This window comes from Salvelinus alpinus, chromosome 6 (genome assembly GCF_045679555.1).
Source record: "Salvelinus alpinus chromosome 6, SLU_Salpinus.1, whole genome shotgun sequence".
NCBI classification, from domain to species: Eukaryota; Metazoa; Chordata; class Actinopteri; order Salmoniformes; family Salmonidae; genus Salvelinus; species Salvelinus alpinus.
In genome coordinates this window covers 97,223,553-97,245,719 of record NC_092091.1, presented here as the reverse complement: position 1 = coordinate 97,245,719, position 22,167 = coordinate 97,223,553, and the positions used below count along the sequence as shown (strand labels likewise).

The following is a 22,167-nucleotide window of genomic DNA, read 5'->3' as shown; positions in this document are numbered from 1 at the left end:
AACAGTCTCTATCATATCCACAGACCCAGTGGTGTAACAGTCTCTATCCACAGACCCAGTGGTGTAACAGTCTATATCATATCCACAGACCCAGTGGTGTAACAGTCTATATCATATCCACAGACCCAGTGGTGTAACAGTCTCTATCATATCCACAGACCCAGTGGTGTAACAGTCTCTATCATATCCACAGACCCAGTGGTGTAACAGTCTCTATCATATCTACAGACCTAGTGGTGTAACAGTCTCTATCATATCCACAGACCCAGTGGTGTAACAGTCTCTATCATATCCACAGACCCAGTGGTGTAACAGTCTCTATCTACAGACCCAGTGGTGTAACAGTCTCTATCATATCTACAGACCCAGTGGTGTAACAGTCTCTATCTACAGACCCAGTGGTGTAACTGTCTCTATCCACAGACCCAGTGGTGTAACAGTCTCTATCATATCTATAGACCCAGTGGTGTAACAGTCTCTATCTACAGACCCAGTGGTGTAACTGTCTCTATCCACAGACCCAGTGGTGTAACAGTCTCTATCATATCCACAGACCCAGTGGTGTAACAGTCTCTATCCACAGACCCAGTGGTGTAACAGTCTCTATCATATCCACAGACCCAGTGGTGTAACAGTCTCTATCATATCCACAGACCCAGTGGTGTAACAGTCTCTATCATATCTACAGAACCAGTGGTGTAACAGTCTCTATCTACAGACCCAGTGGTGTAACAGTCTCTATCATATCCACAGACCCAGTGGTGTAACAGTCTCTATCTACAGACCCAGTGGTGTAACAGTCTCTATCATCTCCACAGACCCAGTGGTGTAACAGTCTCTATCATATCTACAGACCCAGTGGTGTAACAGTCTCTATCATATCTACAGACCCAGTGGTGTAACAGTCTCTATCCACAGACCCAGTGGTGTAACAGTCTCTATCCACAGACCCAGTGGTGTAACAGTCTCTATCATATCCACAGACCCAGTGGTGTAACAGTCTCTATCATATCCACAGACCCAGTGGTGTAACAGTCTCTATCCACAGACCCAGTGGTGTAACAGTCTATATCATATCCACAGACCCAGTGGTGTAACAGTCTATATCATATCCACAGACCCAGTGGTGTAACAGTCTCTATCATATCCACAGACCGAGTGGTGTAACAGTCTCTATCATATCCACAGACCCAGTGGTGTAACAGTCTCTATCATATCCACAGACCCAGTGGTGTAACAGTCTCTATCATATCCACAGACCCAGTGGTGTAACAGTCTCTATCATATCCACAGACCCAGTGGTGTATTAGTAAAAATGTGATCGATACATGTGAGTCACAGTAAAATGTTTTGTATGATCTCTAAGACACTATTTTAGGTCCAGCTGTTGGAACTTAGTCTTTCCTGGATACAGCCACTATATTGTTTTACATGGACATGAGTGCGGGTAGGCTGTGCTGGTAGACTAGCCACTATATAGTGATCACAGCATCCAATGGGTACAGATACAGCTTCAGAACACAGGTCTACAGTATTAGTTATTAGTTATTATTATTAGTAAACATCTGATCAATACATGTGGATGATCTTGTTCCTGTAGTGTTTGTAAACACCCTGGTAGGTTGATTAATAACCTGAACCAGATTAAAGGCACTGGTTACAGTTTTTTATTTAATTCATTTATTATTTAACCTTTATCTAACTAGGCTAAGTTAAGAACAAATTCTTATTTACAATGACGGCCTACGAAAAGGCAAAAAGGCCTCCTGCGGGGACAAAAATATACACTGCTCAAAAAAATAAAGGGAACACTTAAACAACACAATGTAACTCCAAGTCAATCACACTTCTGTGAAATCAAACTGTCCACTTAGGAAGCAACACTGATTGACAATAAATGTCACATGCTGTTGTGCAAATGGAATAGACAAAAAGTGGAAATTATAGGCAATTAGCAAGACACCCCCAATAAAGGAGTGGTTCTGCAGGTGGTGACCACATACCACTTCTCAGTTCCTATGCTTCCTGGCTGATGTTTTGGTCACTTTTGAATGCTGGCGGTGCTTTCACTCTAGTGGTAGCATGAGACGGAGTCTACAACCCACACAAGTGGCTCAGGTAGTGCAGCTCATCCAGGATGGCACATCAATGCGAGCTGTGGCAAGAAGGTTTGCTGTGTCTGTCAGCGTAGTGTCCAGAGCATGGAGGCGCTACCAGGAGACAGGCCAGTACATCAGGAGACATGGAGGAGGCCGTAGGAGGGCAACAACCAAGCAGCAGAACCACTACCTTCGCCTTTGTGCAAGGAGGAGCAGGTGGAGCACTGCCAGAGCCCTGCAAAATGACCTCCAGCAGGCCACAAATGTGCATGTGTCTGCTCAAACGGTCAGAAACAGACTCCATGAGGGTGGTATGAGGGCCCGACGTCCACAGGTGGGGGTTGTGCTTACAGCCCAACACCGTGCAGGACGTTTGGCATTTGCCAGAGAACACCAAGATTGGCAAATTCGCCACTGGCGCCCTGTGCTCTTCACAGATGAAAGCAGGTTCACACTGAGCACATGTGACAGACGTGACAGAGTCTGGAGACGCCGTGGAGAACGTTCTGCTGCCTGCAACATCCTCCAGCATGACCGGTTTGGCGGTGGGTCAGTCATGGTGTGGGGTGGCATTTCTTTGGGGGCCGCACAGCCCTCCATGTGCTCGCCAGAGGTAGCCTGACTGCCATTAGGTACCGAGATGAGATCCTCAGACCCCTTGTGAGACCATATGCTGGTGCGGTTGGCCCTGGGTTCCTCCTAATGCAAGACAATGCTAGACCTCATGTGGCTGGAGTGTGTCAGCAGTTCCTGCAAGAGGAAGGCATTGATGCTATGGACTGGCCCGCCCGTTCCCCAGACCTGAATCCAATTGAGCACATCTGGGACATCATGTCTCGCTCCATCCACCAACGCCACGTTGCACCACAGACTGTCCAGGAGTTGGCGGATGCTTTAGTCCAGGTCTGGGAGGAGATCCCTCAGGAGACCATCCGCCACCTCATCAGGAGCATGCCCAGGCGTTGTAGGGAGGTCATACAGGCACATGGAGGCCACACACACTACTGAGCCTCATTTTGACTTGTTTTAAGGACATTACATCAAAGTTGGATCTGCCTGTAGTGTGGTTTTCCACTTTAATTTTGAGTGTGACTCCAAATCCAGACCTCCATGGGTTGATACATTTGATTTCCATTGATCATTTTTGTGTGATTTTGTTGTCAGCACATTCAACTATGTAAAGAAAAAAGTATTTAATAAGAATATTTCGTTCATTCAGATCTAGGATGTGTTATTTTAGTGTTCCCTTTATTTTTTTAAGCAGTGTATATATTTCCATATGTAAATATAGGACAAAACACACATCACGACAAGAGAGACCTAAGACAACAACATAATCAGCAGCACATGACAACACAGCATGGTAGCAACACAACATGGTAGCAACACAAAACATGGTACAAACATTATTGGGCACAGACAACAGCACAAAGGTCAAGAAGGTAGAGACAACAATACATCACACGAAGCAGCCACAACTGTCAGTAAGAGTGTCCATGATTGAGTCTTTGACTGAAGAGATGGAGATAAAACTGTCCAGTTTGAGTGTTTGTCGCAGCTCGTTCCAGTCGCCAGCTGCAGTGAACTGCTGTGATTATTATTATTTGACCCTGTTGGTCATTTATGAACATTTGAACATCTTGGCCATGTTCTGTTATAATCTCCACCCGGCACAGCCAGAAGAGGACTGGCCACCCCTCATAGCCTGGTTCCTCTCTAGGTTTCTTCCTAGGTTTTGGCCTTTCTAGGGAGTTTTTCCTAGCCACCGTGCTTCTACACCTGCATTGCTTGCTGTTTGGGGTTTTTGGCCGGGTTTCTGTACAGCACTTTGAGATATCAGCTGATGTACGAAGGGCTATATAAATAAATTTGATTTGATTTTGATTTGATTTGAAAAGACGAGTGACTCAGGGATGTGTTGCTTTGGGGACCTTTAATAGAATGTGACTGACAGAACAGGTGTTGTATGTGGAGAATGAGGGCTGCAGTAGATATCTCAGATAGGGGAGGGTGAGGCCTAAGAGGGTTTTATAAATAAGCATCAACCAGTGGGTCTTGCGACGGGTTTACAGAGATGAGCAGTTTACGGAGGAGTATAGAGTGCAGTGATGTGTCCTAGTGAGAAGTGAGAAGCTTCCTGTTGAGAGGACAGCTTGATGAAAACCAGTCAATATTCAGGTCCCCAAGAAAGTAGACCTATCTGTTTACATCACGTACACTATCAAGCATTTCACATTTATATATTATGTAGATACTGACTGTTAGCACTTGGTGGCCTATAGCAACACCCCAAAAGAAGGAAAACATTCCCCGCCCCATTACACCACCGCCACCGCCATGGATTCATGCTGCTTACGCCAAATCCTGACTCTGCCATCACCATGACTCCACCACCGCCACCAGCCTTTACCGTTGACACCAGACAGGAAGGGGCCATGGATTCTGACTGACTCTGCCATCAGCAGGACGCAACATGAACCTGAAATCGCCGGGGACCAAGCAAAGTTTTTCAAATCCTCAATTGTCCAGTGTTGGTGATGGTGGTGGTCCACTAGGGACACTAATTCTTGTTTTTTAGCTGATAGGAGAGGAACCCCGGTGTGGTTGTCTGCTGCAATAGCCAATCCGTGACAAGGACCGCCGAGTTGTGTGTTCCCGAGATGCCGGTCTGCACACCGCTGTTGTACTGCGCCGTTATGTGTCTGTTTGTGGCCTGTCAGCTTTTCTAATTCCACCTTGGAGCTGATTTCGCCCACTAGGGCTGTCGCTGCCTGGATGTTTTTGGTTTGCTGCACCATTCTCGGGTAATAACCTAGACAGTGTCGTGCGTGAAAAGCCCGGGAGTCCAGCTGTTTCTGAGATACTGGATCAGGCTTGCCTGGCTGCGAAGATCATACCACGTTTCAAAGTCGATTAGGTCACTCGTCTTTTTTTCCCCATTCTAAATGTCAATGGAACAGTAACTGAATGCCTCGATGCCTGTCTGTCTGCTTTATATAGCAAGACACGGCCACGTGACTCACTGCCTATAGGACTGTATATTTAGAGTCTTAGAGTTTTAGAGTTTCAGAATTTAGTTTTAGAATGTAGAATATTGTGTATTTAGAGTTTTAGAATTTAGTTTTAGAATGTAGAATATTGTTCTAGGGGGAGAAAGAGAGAGTGACAGACAGACAGAGGACTCTCTCCCTGTGGCAGCCATCTCGTAGTCATTGTTCTGAGGGCAGATATTGTTACAACCTCCCCTCCTCCCCGCCAGACAGCCTGCTGAATGTTACCATGGCAATCACCTAGCGTCTAGCGGCCATCAGCCATGCTGCCTCATCACGACTCGGGTTACGAACGGCGGAGTCAGGTTACACTCACACAGCTTGAGACAGCCGGTATTTATATGTATTTAACCTTTATTTAACTAGGCTAATTAGTTAACTATTTCAGTTAGTTAAGTTAGTTAAGAACAAATTCTTATATACAATGACGGCCTACCCCGACCAAACCCTAACCCGGACGACGTTGACACCCAATGGGACTCCAAAATCACGGCCGGTTGTGATACAGCCTGGAATGGAACCAGGGTCTGTAGTGACGCCTCTAGAACTGAGATGCAGTGCCTTAGACCGCTGTGATACAGCCTGGAATGGAACCAGGGTCTGTAGTGACGCCTCTAGAACTGAGATGCAGTGCCTTAGACCGCTGGCCACTCAGGAGCCCTCTGTAGACCCCACTGATCCTCTGGGTCTGATGGTAGTCAGCTAGCCACTGCTAGCGGTCATCAGCTAACCTTTAGCCGGGACAACTCCTACCAGTCTGCACAACGCGATTCAACCCAGACCGTATCGGACTTCTTCTTCTCCACATCTCCTGATTCCTACGCTGAACCTCTTCACCTGGATCATCGCAGCTAGCTAGCTGCTATCCGATTGGCTTCTCCTGGCTAACGTCTCTGTCCCGAAGCAAGCACCAATTAGCCTGGAGCTAGCCTATGCTAGGCCCATCTCGCGGCTAGCTGAAGAGGTCGATCAGCCACTCCTTGGGCTACAATAGCTATTTTGCCAATTGGCCTGGACCCCTTTTATTGCCGATAAGGAGCCCCGCCGATCCATCACGACTGGACTACCGACGTAATCCGCCCGAGGGGGTTTTTCAACAGTCCCCTCCGTCGTGACGTCCCCTGAATGCCCATCTGCTAACCTGCTAGCCGCGGCCCGCTAGCTGTCTAGAGCACACCGGACTGTTAGCTGAAGAAGTCTATCTTGCCTCCTATTTTCTCATTTGGCCTGGACCCTTTTACTACACGGATCCTTCACAACTGATCTGTCGACGTGAACCGCACGACGGGGCTACAACAGACTTCTTCCATTGAGAAGTCCCTCTAAGGCCCTTCTGCTAGCCTGCTAGCCCCGGCCCGCTAGCTGTCTGAGTCGCCGTGTCTCCAGCTCGCCCAGCTACTCACAGGTCCCAATGACCACTCGGCTACGCATACCTCTCCCTAATGTCAAAATGCCTTGTCCATTGCTGTTTTGGTTAGTAATTATTGCCTTATTTCACTGTATAGCCTCTAGCCCTGCTCAATACGCCTTAGTTAACCCTTTAGTTCCACCTCCCACACATGCGGTGACATCACCTGGTTTAAATGATGTTTCTAGAGACAATATCTCTCTCATCGTCACTCAATGTCTAGGTTCACCTCCACTGTATTCACATCCTACCATCATCACTCAATGCCTAGGTTCACCTTCACTGTCTTCACATCCTACCATCATCACTCAATGCCTAGGTTTACCTCCACTGTATTCACATCCTACCATCATCACTCAATGCCTAGGTTTACCTCCACTGTATTCACATCCTACCATCATCACTCAATGCCTAGGTTTACCTCCACTATATTCACATCCTACCATCATCTCTCAATGCCTAGGTTTACCTCCACTGTGTTCACATCCTACCATCATCACTCAATGCCTAGGTTTACCTCCACTGTATTCACATCCTACCATCATCACTCAATGCCTAGGTTTACCTCCACTGTGTTCACATCCTACCATCATCACTCAATGCCTAGGTTTACCTCCACTGTATTCACATCCTACCATCATCACTCAATGCCTAGGTTTACCTCCACTGTGTTCACATCCTACCATCATCACTCTATGCCTAGGTTTACCTCCACTGTATTCACAATCTACCATACCTTTGTTTGTACATTATGCCTTGAATCTGTCGAACCCAGAAATTGTCTCCTTTTACTCTCTGTTCCGAACGTACCAGACGACCAGTTCTTATAGCCTTTAGCCGTACCCTTATCCTACTCCTCCTCTGGTGATGTAGAGGTTAATCCAGTCCCTGCAGTGCCTAGCTCCACTCCCACTCCCCAGGTGCTCTCATTTGTTGACTTCTGTAAGCGTAAAAGCCTTGGTTTTCATGCATGGTAACATTAGAAGCCTACTCCCTAAGTTTGTTTTACTCACTGCTTTAGCACACTCTGCCAACCCTGATGTCCTAGCCGTGTCTGAATCCTGGCTTAGGAAGACCACCAAAAATCCTGAAATTTCCATTGCTAATTATAAAATTTTCCGACAAGATAGAACTGCCAAAGGGGGCGGAGTTGCAATCTACTGCAGAGTTAGCCTGCAGAGTTCTGTCTTACTATCCAAACAATTCGAGCTTCTACTTTTAAAAATCCACCTTTCCAAAAACAAGTCTCTCACCGTTGCCGCTTGCTATAGACCATCTTCTGCCCCCAGCTGTGCCCTAGACTCCATATGTGAATTGATTGCCCCCCATCTATCTTCAGAGCTTGTGCTGTTAGGTGACCTAAACTGGGACATAATTAACACCCTGGCCATCCTACAATCTAAGCTTGATGCCCTCAATCTCACACAAATGATCAATTTGTCAACCACAAATGATCAACCCCAAATCCGTAACCATGGGCACCCTCATAGATGTCATCCTAACCAACCTGCCCTCCAAATACACCTCTGCTGTCTTCAACCAGGATATCAGCAATCACTGCCTCATTGCCTGTGTCTGCGGTCAAACGACCTCCACTCATCACTGGGAAACGCTCCCTAAAACACTCCAGCGAATCAACCTGGCCCGGGTATCCTGGAAGGATATTGACCTCATCCCGTCAGTAGAGGATGCCTGGTTATTCTTTAAAAGTGCCTTCCTCACCATCTTAAATAAGCATGCCCCATTCAAAGAAATGTAGAACTAAGAACAGATATAGCCCTTGGTTCACTCCAGACCTGACTGCCCTTGACCAGCACAAAAACATCCTGTGGCGTTCTGCATTAGCATCGAATAGCCCCCGCGGTATGCAACTTTTCAGGGAAGTTAGGAACCAAAACAAATAGGTAGTTAGGAAAGCAAAGGCTAGCTTTTACAAACAGAAATTTGCATCCTGTAGCACAAACTCCAAAAAGTTCCGGGACACTGTAAAGTCCATGGAGAATAAGAGCACCTCCTCCCAGCTGCCCACTGCACTGAGGCTAGGAAACACTGTCACCACCGATAAATCCACGATAATTGAGAATTTCAATAAGCATTTTTCTACAGCTGGCCATGCTTTCCACCTGGCTACCCCTACCCCGGTCAACAGCTCTGCACCCCCCACAGCAACTTGCCCAAGCCTCCGCCATTTCTCCTTCACCCAAATCCAGATAGCTGATGTTCTGAAAGACCTGCAAAATCTGGACACCTACAAATCAGCCGGGCTAGACAATCTGGACTCTCTCTTTCTAAAATTATCCGCCTCAATTGTTGCAACCCCTATTACTAGCCTGTTCAACCTCTCTTTCATATCGTCTGAGATCCCAAAGATTGGAAAGCTGCCGCGGTCATCCCCCTCTTCAAAGGGGGAGACACTCTAGACCCAAACTGCTACAGACCTATATCTATCCTGCCCTGCCTTTCTAAGGTATTCGAAAGCCAAGTTAATAACAAACAGATCACCGACCATTTCGAATCCCACCGTACCTTCTCCGCTATGCAATCTGGTTTCAGAGCTGGTCATGGGTGCACCTCAGCCACGCTCAAGGTCCTAAACGATATCATAACCGCCATCGATAAAAGACAATACTGTGCAGCTATATTCATCGACCTGGCCAAGGCTTTCGACTCTGTCAATCACCACATTCTTATCGGGAGACTCAACAGCCTTGGTTTCTCAAATGACTGCCTCGCCTGGTTCACCAACTACTTCTCAGACAGAGTTCAGTGTGTCAAATCGGAGGGCCTGTTGTCCGGACCTCTGGCAGTCTCTATGGGGGTGCCACAGGGTTCAATTTCCGGGCCGACTCTTTTCTCTGTAAACATCTTGCTGCTGGTGATTCTCTGATCCACCTCTATGCAGGCGACACTATTCTGTATACTTCTTTGGACACTGTGTTAACAAACCTCCAGACGAGCTTCAATGCCATACAACTCTCCTTCCGTGGCCTCCAACTGCTCTTAAATGCTTGTAAAACTAAATACATGCTCTTCAACCGATTGCTGCCCACACGTCCAGCATCACTACTCTGGACGGTTCTGACTTAGAATATGTGGACAACTACAAATACCTTGGTGTCTGGTTAGACTGTAAACTCTCCTTCCAGACTCACATTAAGCATCTCCAATTCAAAATTAAATCTAGAATCGGCTTCCTATTTCGCAACAAAGCCTCCTTCACTCATGCTGCCAAACATATCCTCATAAAACTGACTATCATACCGATCCTTGACTTTGGCGATGTCATTCACAAAATAGCCTCCAACACGCTACTCAGCAAATTGGATGCAGTCTATCACAGTGCCGTCCGTTTTGTCACCAAAGCCCCATATACTACCCGCCACTGCGACCTGTCTGCTCTCGTTGGCTGGCCCTCGCTTCATATTAGTCGCCAAACCCACTGGCTCCAGGTCATCTATAAGTCTTTGCTAGGTAAAGCTCCGCCTTATCTCAGCTCACTGGTCACCATAGCAGCACCTACCTGTAGCACGTTCTCCAGCAGGTATATCTCACTGGTCATCCCCAAAGCCAACACCTCATTTGACCGCCTTTCCTTACAGTTCTCTGCTGCCAATGACTGGAACGAACTGAAAAAAATCACTGAAGCTGGAGACTCATATCTCCCTCACTAACTTTAAGCACCAGCTATCAGAGCAGCTCACAGATCACTGCACCAGTACATAGCCCATCCAACTACCCCCATACATCCCCATACTGTTATATATTTATTTATTTTTCTCCTTTGCACCGCAGCATCTCTACTTGCACTCTTCTGCACATCTATCACTACAGCGTTTAATTGCTACATTGAAATGATTTCACCACAAAATCCTATTTATTGCCTTAGCTCCCTTATAATATAATTTGTATATTTTATTATTGACAGTATGTTTGTTTATTCCCTGTGTAACTCTGTTGTTGTTTGTGTCGCACTGCTTTGCTTTATCTTGGCCGGGTCGCAGTTGTAAATGAGAATTTGTTCTCAACTAGGTTACCTGGTTGAAAAAAGGTGAAATATCAACATTATGGACCAACATTAACTAAGGTAGAACAAACTACTGACATTATGGATCAACATTAACTAAGGTAGAACAGACAAAGGACATTATGGATCAACATTAACTAAGGTAGAACAGACTACTGACATTATGGATCAACATTAACTAAGGTAGAACAGACTACTGACATTACAGACCAACATTAACTAAGGTAGAACAGACTACTGACATTATGGACCAACATTAACTAAGGTAGAACAGACTACTGACATTATGGATCAACATTAACTAAGGTAGAACAGACTACTGACATTACGGACCAACATTAACTAAGGTAGAACAGACTACTGACATTATGGACCAACATTAACTAAGGTAGAACAGACTACTGACATTACAGACCAACATTAACTAAGGTAGAACAGACTACTGACATTACAGACCAACATTAACTAAGGTAGAACAGACTACTGACATTACAGACCAACATTAACTAAGGTAGAACAGACTACTGACATTACAGACCAACATTAACTAAGATAGAACAGACTACTGACATTATGGATCAACATTAACTAAGGTAGAACAGACTACTGACATTATGGACCAACATTAACTAAGGTAGAACAGACTACTGACATTACAGACCAACATTAACTAAGGTAGAACAGACTACTGACATTACAGACCAACATTAACTAAGGTAGAACAGACTACTGACATTACAGACCAACATTAACTAAGATAGAACAGACTACTGACATTATGGATCAACATTAACTAAGGTAGAACAGACTACTGACATTATGGATCAACATTAACTAAGGTAGAACAGACTACTGACATTACGGACCAACATTAACTAAGGTAGAACAGACTACTGACATTATGGATCAACATTAACTAAGGTAGAACAGACTACTGACATTATGGACCAACATTAACTAAGGTAGAACAGACTACTGACATTATGGATCAACATTAACTAAGGTAGAACAGACTACTGACATTATGGACCAACATTAACTAAGGTAGAACAGACTACTGACATTATGGACCAACATTAACTAAGGTAGAACAGACTACTGACATTATGGACCAACATTAACTAAGGTAGAACAGACTACTGGCATTATGGATCAACATTAAGGTAGAACAGACTACTGACATTATGGATCAACATTAACTAAGGTAGAACAGACTACTGACATTATGGATCAACATTAACTAAGGTAGAACAGACTACTGACATTATGGACCAACATTAACTAAGGTAGAACAGACTACTGACATTATGGACCAACATTAACTAAGGTAGAACAGACTACTGACATTATGGACCAACATTAACTAAGGTAGAACAGACTACTGACATTATGGATCAACATTAACTAAGGTAGAACAGACTACTGACATTACAGACCAACATTAACTAAGGTAGAACAGACTACTGACATTATGGATCAACATTAACTAAGGTAGAACAGACTACTGACATTACAGACCAACATTAACTAAGGTAGAACAGACTACTGACATTATGGACCAACATTAACTAAGGTAGAACAGACTACTGGCATTATGGATCAACATTAACTAAGGTAGAACACACTACTGACATTACAGACCAACATTAACTAAGGTAGAACAGACTACTGACATTACAGACCAACATTAACTAAGGTAGAACAGACTACTGACATTATGGACCAACATTAACTAAGGTAGAACAGACTACTGACATTATGGACCAACATTAACTAAGGTAGAACAGACTACTGACATTATGGACCAACATTAACTAAGGTAGAACAGACTACTGACATTACGGACCAACATTAACTAAGGTAGAACAGACTACTGACATTACAGACCAACATTAACTAAGGTAGAACAGACTACTGACATTACAGACCAACATTAACTAAGGTAGAACAGACTACTGACATTATGGACCAACATTAACTAAGGTAGAACAGACTACTGACATTATGGACCAACATTAACTAAGGTAGAACAGACTACCGACATTATGGACCAACATTAACTAAGGAAGAACAGACTACTGACATTATGGACCAACATTAACTAAGGTAGAACAGACTACTGACATTATGGATCAACATTAACTAAGGTAGAACAGACTACTGACATTATGGATCAACATTAACTAAGGTAGAACAGACTACTGACATTATGGATCAACATTAACTAAGGTAGAACAGACTACTGACATTATGGATCAACATTAACTAAGGTAGAACAGACTACTGACATTACGGACCAACATTAACTAAGGTAGAACAGACTACTGACATTATGGACCAACATTAACTAAGGTAGAACAGACTACTGACATTATGGACCAACATTAACTAAGGTAGAACAGACTACTGACATTACAGACCAACATTAACTAAGGTAGAACAGACTACTGACATTATGGATCAACATTAACTAAGGTAGAACAGACTACTGACATTATGGACCAACATTAACTAAGGTAGAACAGACTACTGACATTATGGACCAACATTAACTAAGGTAGAACAGACTACTGACATTATGGATCAACATTAACTAAGGTAGAACAGACTACTGACATTATGGATCAACATTAACTAAGGTAGAACAGACTACTGACATTACGGACCAACATTAACTAAGGTAGAACAGACTACTGACATTATGGACCAACATTAACTAAGGTAGAACAGACTACTGACATTATGGACCAACATTAACTAAGGTAGAACAGACTACTGACATTACAGACCAACATTAACTAAGGTAGAACAGACTACTGACATTATGGATCAACATTAACTAAGGTAGAACAGACTACTGACATTATGGACCAACATTAACTAAGGTAGAACAGACTACTGACATTATGGACCAACATTAACTAAGGTAGAACAGACTACTGACATTATGGATCAACATTAACTAAGGTAGAACAGACTACTGACATTACGGACCAACATTAACTAAGGTAGAACAGACTACTGACATTATGGACCAACATTAACTAAGGTAGAACAGACTACTGACATTATGGATCAACATTAACTAAGGTAGAACAGACTACTGACATTACGGACCAACATTAACTAAGGTAGAACAGACTACTGACATTATGGATCAACATTAACTAAGGTAGAACAGACTACTGACATTACGGACCAACATTAACTAAGGTAGAACAGACTACTGACATTATGGACCAACATTAACTAAGGTAGAACAGACTACTGACATTATGGATCAACATTAACTAAGGTAGAACAGACTACTGACATTACGGACCAACATTAACTAAGGTAGAACAGACTACTGACATTATGGACCAACATTAACTAAGGTAGAACAGACTACTGACATTATGGACCAACATTAACTAAGGTAGAACAGACTACTGACATTATGGATCAACATTAACTAAGGTAGAACAGATTACTGACATTACAGACCAACATTAACTAAGGTAGAACAGACTACTGACATTATGGATCAACATTAACTAAGGTAGAACAGACTACTGACATTATGGACCAACATTAACTAAGGTAGAACAGACTACTGACATTATGGACCAACATTAACTAAGGTAGAACAGACTACTGACATTACGGACCAACATTAACTAAGGTAGAACAGACTACTGACATTATGGACCAACATTAACTAAGGTAGAACAGACTACTGACATTATGGATCAACATTAACTAAGGTAGAACAGACTACTGACATTATGGATCAACATTAACTAAGGTAGAACAGACTACTGACATTATGGACCAACATTAACTAAGGTAGAACAGACTACTGACATTATGGACCAACATTAACTAAGGTAGAACAGACTACTGACATTATGGATCAACATTAACTAAGGTAGAACAGACTACTGACATTACGGACCAACATTAACTAAGGTAGAACAGACTACTGACATTATGGATCAACATTAACTAAGGTAGAACAGACTACTGACATTATGGATCAACATTAACTAAGGTAGAACAGACTACTGACATTACGGACCAACATTAACTAAGGTAGAACAGACTACTGACTGATCAACATTAACTAAGGTAGAACAGACTACTGACATTATGGATCAACATTAACTAAGGTAGAACAGACTACTGACATTATGGACCAACATTAACTAAGGTAGAACAGACTACTGACATTATGGATCAACATTAACTAAGGTAGAACAGACTACTGACATTACGGACCAACATTAACTAAGGTAGAACAGACTACTGACATTATGGACCAACATTAACTAAGGTAGAACAGATTACTGACATTATGGATCAACATTAACTAAGGTAGAACAGACTACTGACATTATGGACCAACATTAACTAAGGTAGAACAGACTACTGACATTATGGACCAACATTAACTAAGCTAGAACAGACTACTGACATTATGGACCAACATTAACTAAGGTAGAACAGACTACTGACTGACCAACATTAACTAAGGTAGAACAGACTACTGACATTATGGATCAACATTAACTAAGGTAGAACAGACTACTGACATTATGGACCAACATTAACTAAGGTAGAACAGACTACTGACATTATGGACCAACATTAACTAAGGTAGAACAGACTACTGACATTATGGACCAACATTAACTAAGGTAGAACAGACTACTGACATTATGGATCAACATTAACTAAGGTAGAACAGACTACTGACATTACGGATCAACATTAACTAAGGTAGAACAGACTACTGACATTATGGATCAACATTAACTAAGGTAGAACAGACTACTGACATTATGGACCAACATTAACTAAGGTAGAACAGACTACTGACATTATGGATCAACATTAACTAAGGTAGAACAGACTACTGACATTACGGATCAACATTAACTAAGGTAGAACAGACTACTGACATTATGGATCAACATTAACTAAGGTAGAACAGACTACTGACATTATGGACCAACATTAACTAAGGTAGAACAGACTACTGACATTATGGATCAACATTAACTAAGGTAGAACAGACTACTGACTGATCAACATTAACTAAGGTAGAACAGACTACTGACATTACGGACCAACATTAACTAAGGTAGAACAGACTACTGACATTATGGATCAACATTAACTAAGGTAGAACAGACTACTGACATTATGGACCAACATTAACTAAGGTAGAACAGACTACTGACATTATGGACCAACATTAACTAAGGTAGAACAGACTACTGACATTACAGACCAACATTAACTAAGGTAGAACAGACTACTGACATTATGGATCAACATTAACTAAGGTAGAACAGACTACTGGCATTATGGATCAACATTAACTAAGGTAGAACAGACTACTGACATTATGGACCAACATTAACTAAGGTAGAACAGACTACTGACATTACAGACCAACATTAACTAAGGTAGAACAGACTACTGACATTATGGATCAACATTAACTAAGGTAGAACAGACTACTGACATTACAGACCAACATTAACTAAGGTAAAACAGACTACTGACATTACAGACCAACATTAACTAAGGTAGAACAGACTACTGACATTACAGACCAACATTAACTAAGGTAGAACAGACTACTGACTGACCAACATTAACTAAGGTAGAACAGACTACTGACATTATGGATCAACATTAACTAAGGTAGAACAGACTACTGACATTATGGATCAACATTAACTAAGGTAGAACAGACTACTGACATTATGGACCAACATTAACTAAGGTAGAACAGACTACTGGCATTATGGATCAACATTAACTAAGGTAGAACAGACTACTGACATTATGGATCAACATTAACTAAGGTAGAACAGACTACTGACATTATGGATCAACATTAACTAAGGTAGAACAGACTACTGACATAATGGATCAACATTAACTAAGGTAGAACAGACTACTGACATTATGGACCAACATTAACTAAGGTAGAACAGACTACTGACATTACAGACCAACATTAACTAAGGTAGAACAGACTACTGACATTACAGACCAACATTAACTAAGGTAGAACAGACTACTGACATTATGGATCAACATTAACTAAGGTAGAACAGACTACTGACATTATGGATCAACATTAACTAAGGTAGAACAGACTACTGACTGATCAACATTAACTAAGGTAGAACAGACTACTGACATTATGGACCAACATTAACTAAGGTAGAACAGACTACTGACATTATGGACCAACATTAACTAAGGTAGAACAGACTACTGACATTATGGACCAACATTAACTAAGGTAGAACAGACTACTGACATTATGGACCAACATTAACTAAGGTAGAACAGACTACTGACATTATGGATCAACATTAACTAAGGTAGAACAGACTACTGACATTATGGACCAACATTAACTAAGGTAGAACAGACTACTGACATTATGGATCAACATTAACTAAGGTAGAACAGACTACTGACATTATGGATGAACATTAACTAAGGTAGAACAGACTACTGACATTATGGATCAACATTAACTAAGGTAGAACAGACTACTGACATTACGGACCAACATTAACTAAGGTAGAACAGACTACTGACATTATGGATCAACATTAACTAAGGTAGAACAGACTACTGACATTACGGACCAACATTAACTAAGGTAGAACAGACTACTGACATTATGGATCAACATTAACTAAGGTAGAACAGATTACTGACATTATGGATCAACATTAACTAAGGTAGAACAGACTACTGACATTATGGACCAACATTAACTAAGGTAGAACAGACTACTGACATTATGGACCAACATTAACTAAGGTAGAACAGACTACTGACATTACAGACCAACATTAACTAAGGTAGAACAGACTACTGACATTATGGACCAACATTAACTAAGGTAAAACAGACTACTGACATTATGGACCAACATTAACTAAGGTAGAACAGACTACTGACATTATGGATCAACATTAACTAAGGTAGAACAGACTACTGACATTATGGACCAACATTAACTAAGGTAGAACAGACTACTGACATTATGGATCAACATTAACTAAGGTAGAACAGACTACTGACATTATGGATCAACATTAACTAAGGTAGAACAGACTACTGACATTATGGACCAACATTAACTAAGGTTGAACAGACTACTGACATTATGGACCAACATTAACTAAGGTAGAACAGACTACTGACATTATGGATCAACATTAACTAAGGTAGAACAGACTACTGACATTATGGATCAACATTAACTAAGGTAGAACAGACTACTGACATTATGGATCAACATTAACTAAGGTAGAACAGACTACTGACATTACGGATCAACATTAACTAAGGTAGAACAGACTACTGACATTATGGACCAACATTAACTAAGGTAGAACAGACTACTGACATTATGGATCAACATTAACTAAGGTAGAACAGACTACTGACATTATGGATCAACATTAACTAAGGTAGAACAGACTACTGACATTACAGACCAACATTAACTAAGGTAGAACAGACTACTGACATTATGGACCAACATTAACTAAGGTAGAACAGACTACTGACATTATGGATCAACATTAACTAAGGTAGAACAGACTACTGACATTACAGACCAACATTAACTAAGGTAGAACAGACTACTGACATTATGGACCAACATTAACTAAGGTAGAACAGACTACTGACATTACAGACCAACATTAACTAAGGTAGAACAGACTACTGACATTATGGATCAACATTAACTAAGGTAGAACAGACTACTGACATTACGGATCAACATTAACTAAGGTAGAACAGACTACTGACATTATGGATCAACATTAACTAAGGTAGAACAGACTACTGACATTATGGATCAACATTAACTAAGGTAGAACAGACTACTGACATTACGGATCAACATTAACTAAGGTAGAACAGACTACTGACATTATGGATCAACATTAACTAAGGTAGAACAGACTACTGACATTATGGATCAACATTAACTAAGGTAGAACAGACTACTGACATTATGGATCAACATTAACTAAGGTAGAACAGACTACTGACATTATGGACCAACATTAACTAAGGTAGAACAGACTACTGACATTATGGATCAACATTAACTAAGGTAGAACAGACTACTGACATTATGGACCAACATTAACTAAGGTAGAACAGACTACTGACATTATGGACCAACATTAACTAAGGTAGAACAGACTACTGACATTATGGACCAACATTAACTAAGGTAGAACAGACTACTGACATTATGGACCAACATTAACTAAGGTAGAACAGACTACTGACATTATGGACCAACATTAACTAAGGTAAAACAGACTACTGACATTATGGATCAACATTAACTAAGGTAAAACAGACTACTGACATTATGGATCAACATTAACTAAGGTAGAACACACTACTGACATTATGGATCAACATTAACTAAGGTAGAACAGACTACTGACATTATGGATCAACATTAACTAAGGTAGAACAGACTACTGACATTATGGACCAACATTAACTAAGGTAGAACAGACTACTGACATTATGGATCAACATTAACTAAGGTAGAACAGACTACTGACATTATGGACCAACATTAACTAAGGTAGAACAGACTACTGACATTATGGATCAACATTAACTAAGGTAGAACAGACTACTGACATTATGGATCAACATTAACTAAGGTAGAACAGACTACTGACATTATGGACCAACATTAACTAAGGTAGAACAGACTACTGACATTACGGATCAACATTAACTAAGGTAAAACAGACTACTGACATTATGGACCAACATTAACTAAGGTAGAACAGACTACTGACTGATCAACATTAACTAAGGTAGAACAGACTACTGACATTACGGATCAAGATTAACTAAGGTAGAACAGACTACTGACATTATGGACCAACATTAACTAAGGTAGAACAGACTACTGACTGACCAACATTAACTAAGGTAGAACAGACTACTGACATTATGGATCAACATTAACTAAGGTAGAACAGACTACTGACATTATGGATCAACATTAACTAAGGTAGAACAGACTACTGACATTATGGACCAACATTAACTAAGGTAGAACAGACTACTGACATTATGGACCAACATTAACTAAGGTAGAACAGACTACTGACATTATGGACCAACATTAACTAAGGTAGAACAGACTACTGACATTATGGACCAACATTAACTAAGGTAGAACAGACTACTGACTGATCAACATTAACTAAGGTAGAACAGACTACTGACATTATGGATCAACATTAACTAAGATAGAACAGACTACTGACATTATGGATCAACATTAACTAAGGTAGAACAGACTACTGACATTATGGATCAACATTAACTAAGGTAGAACAGACTACTGACATTATGGACCAACATTAACTAAGGTAGAACAGACTACTGACTGATCAACATTAACTAAGGTAGAACAGACTACTGACATTATGGATCAACATTAACTAAGGTAGAACAGACTACTGACTGATCAACATTAACTAAGGTAGAACAGACTACTGACATTATGGACCAACATTAACTAAGGTAGAACAGACTACTGACATTATGGACCAACATTAACTAAGGTAGAACAGACTACTGACATTATGGACCAACATTAACTAAGGTAGAACAGACTACTGACATTATGGACCAACATTAACTAAGGTAGAACAGACTACTGACATTATGGACCAACATTAACTAAGGTAGAACAGACTACTGACATTATGGACCAACATTAACTAAGGTAGAACAGACTACTGACATTATGGATCAACATTAACTAAGGTAGAACAGACTACTGACATTACAGACCAACATTAACTAAGGTAGAACAGACTACTGACATTATGGATCAACATTAACTAAGGTAGAACAGACTACTGACATTATGGACCAACATTAACTAAGGTAGAACAGACTACTGACATTATGGATCAACATTAACTAAGGTAGAACAGACTACTGACATTATGGACCAACATTAACTAAGGTAGAACACACTACTGACATTACAGACCAACATTAACTAAGGTAGAACAGACTACTGACATTATGGATCAACATTAACTAAGGTAGAACAGACTACTGACATTATGGACCAACATTAACTAAGGTAGAACAGACTACTGACATTATGGATCAACATTAACTAAGGTAGAACAGACTACTGACATTATGGACCAACATTAACTAAGGTAGAACACACTACTGACATTACGGACCAACATTAACTAAGGTAGAACACACTACTGACATTATGGACCAACATTAACTAAGGTAGAACAGACTACTGACATTATGGACCAACATTAACTAAGGTAGAACAGACTACTGACTGATCAACATTAACTAAGGTAGAACAGACTACTGACATTACGGATCAAGATTAACTAAGGTAGAACAGACTACTGACATTATGGACCAACATTAACTAAGGTAGAACAGACTACTGACTGACCAACATTAACTAAGGTAGAACAGACTACTGACATTATGGACCAACATTAACTAAGGTAGAACAGACTACTGACATTATGGACCAACATTAACTAAGGTAGAACAGACTACTGACATTATGGACCAACATTAACTAAGGTAGAACAGACTACTGACATTATGGACCAACATTAACTAAGGTAGAACAGACTACTGACATTATGGATCAACATTAACTAAGGTAGAACAGACTACTGACATTATGGACCAACATTAACTAAGGTAAAACAGACTACTGACATTACGGATCAACATTAACTAAGGTAGAACAGACTACTGACATTATGGATCAACATTAACTAAGGTAGAACAGACTACTGACATTATGGACCAACATTAACTAAGGTAGAACAGACTACTGACATTATGGATCAACATTAACTAAGGTAGAACAGACTACTGACATTATGGACCAACATTAACTAAGGTAGAACAGACTACTGACATTATGGATCAACATTAACTAAGGTAGAACAGACTACTGACATTATGGACCAACATTAACTAAGGTAAAACAGACTACTGACATTACGGATCAACATTAACTAAGGTAGAACAGACTACTGACATTATGGATCAACATTAACTAAGGTAGAACAGACTACTGACTGATCAACATTAACTAAGGTAGAACAGACTACTGACATTATGGACCAACATTAACTAAGGTAGAACAGACTACTGACATTATGGACCAACATTAACTAAGGTAGAACAGACTACTGGCATTACGGACCAACATTAACTAAGGTAGAACAGACTACTGACATTATGGATCAACATTAACTAAGGTAGAACAGACTACTGACTGATCAACATTAACTAAGGTAGAACAGACTACTGACTGATCAACATTAACTAAGGTAGAACAGACTACTGACATTATGGACCAACATTAACTAAGGTAGAACAGACTACTGACATTATGGATCAACATTAACTAAGGTAGAACAGACTACTGACATTATGGACCAACATTAACTAAGGTAGAACAGACTACTGACATTATGGACCAACATTAACTAAGGT

The 22,167-nt window shown here is 41.0% G+C and overlaps 1 protein-coding gene across 2 annotated transcripts in view; it reads right to left on the bottom strand.

The window, feature by feature from the left end:
- Positions 1 to 22,167, bottom strand: part of ugt8 (UDP glycosyltransferase 8) — a 183,681-nt gene that overhangs the window by 144,103 nt on the left and 17,411 nt on the right. The window lies entirely within an intron of this gene.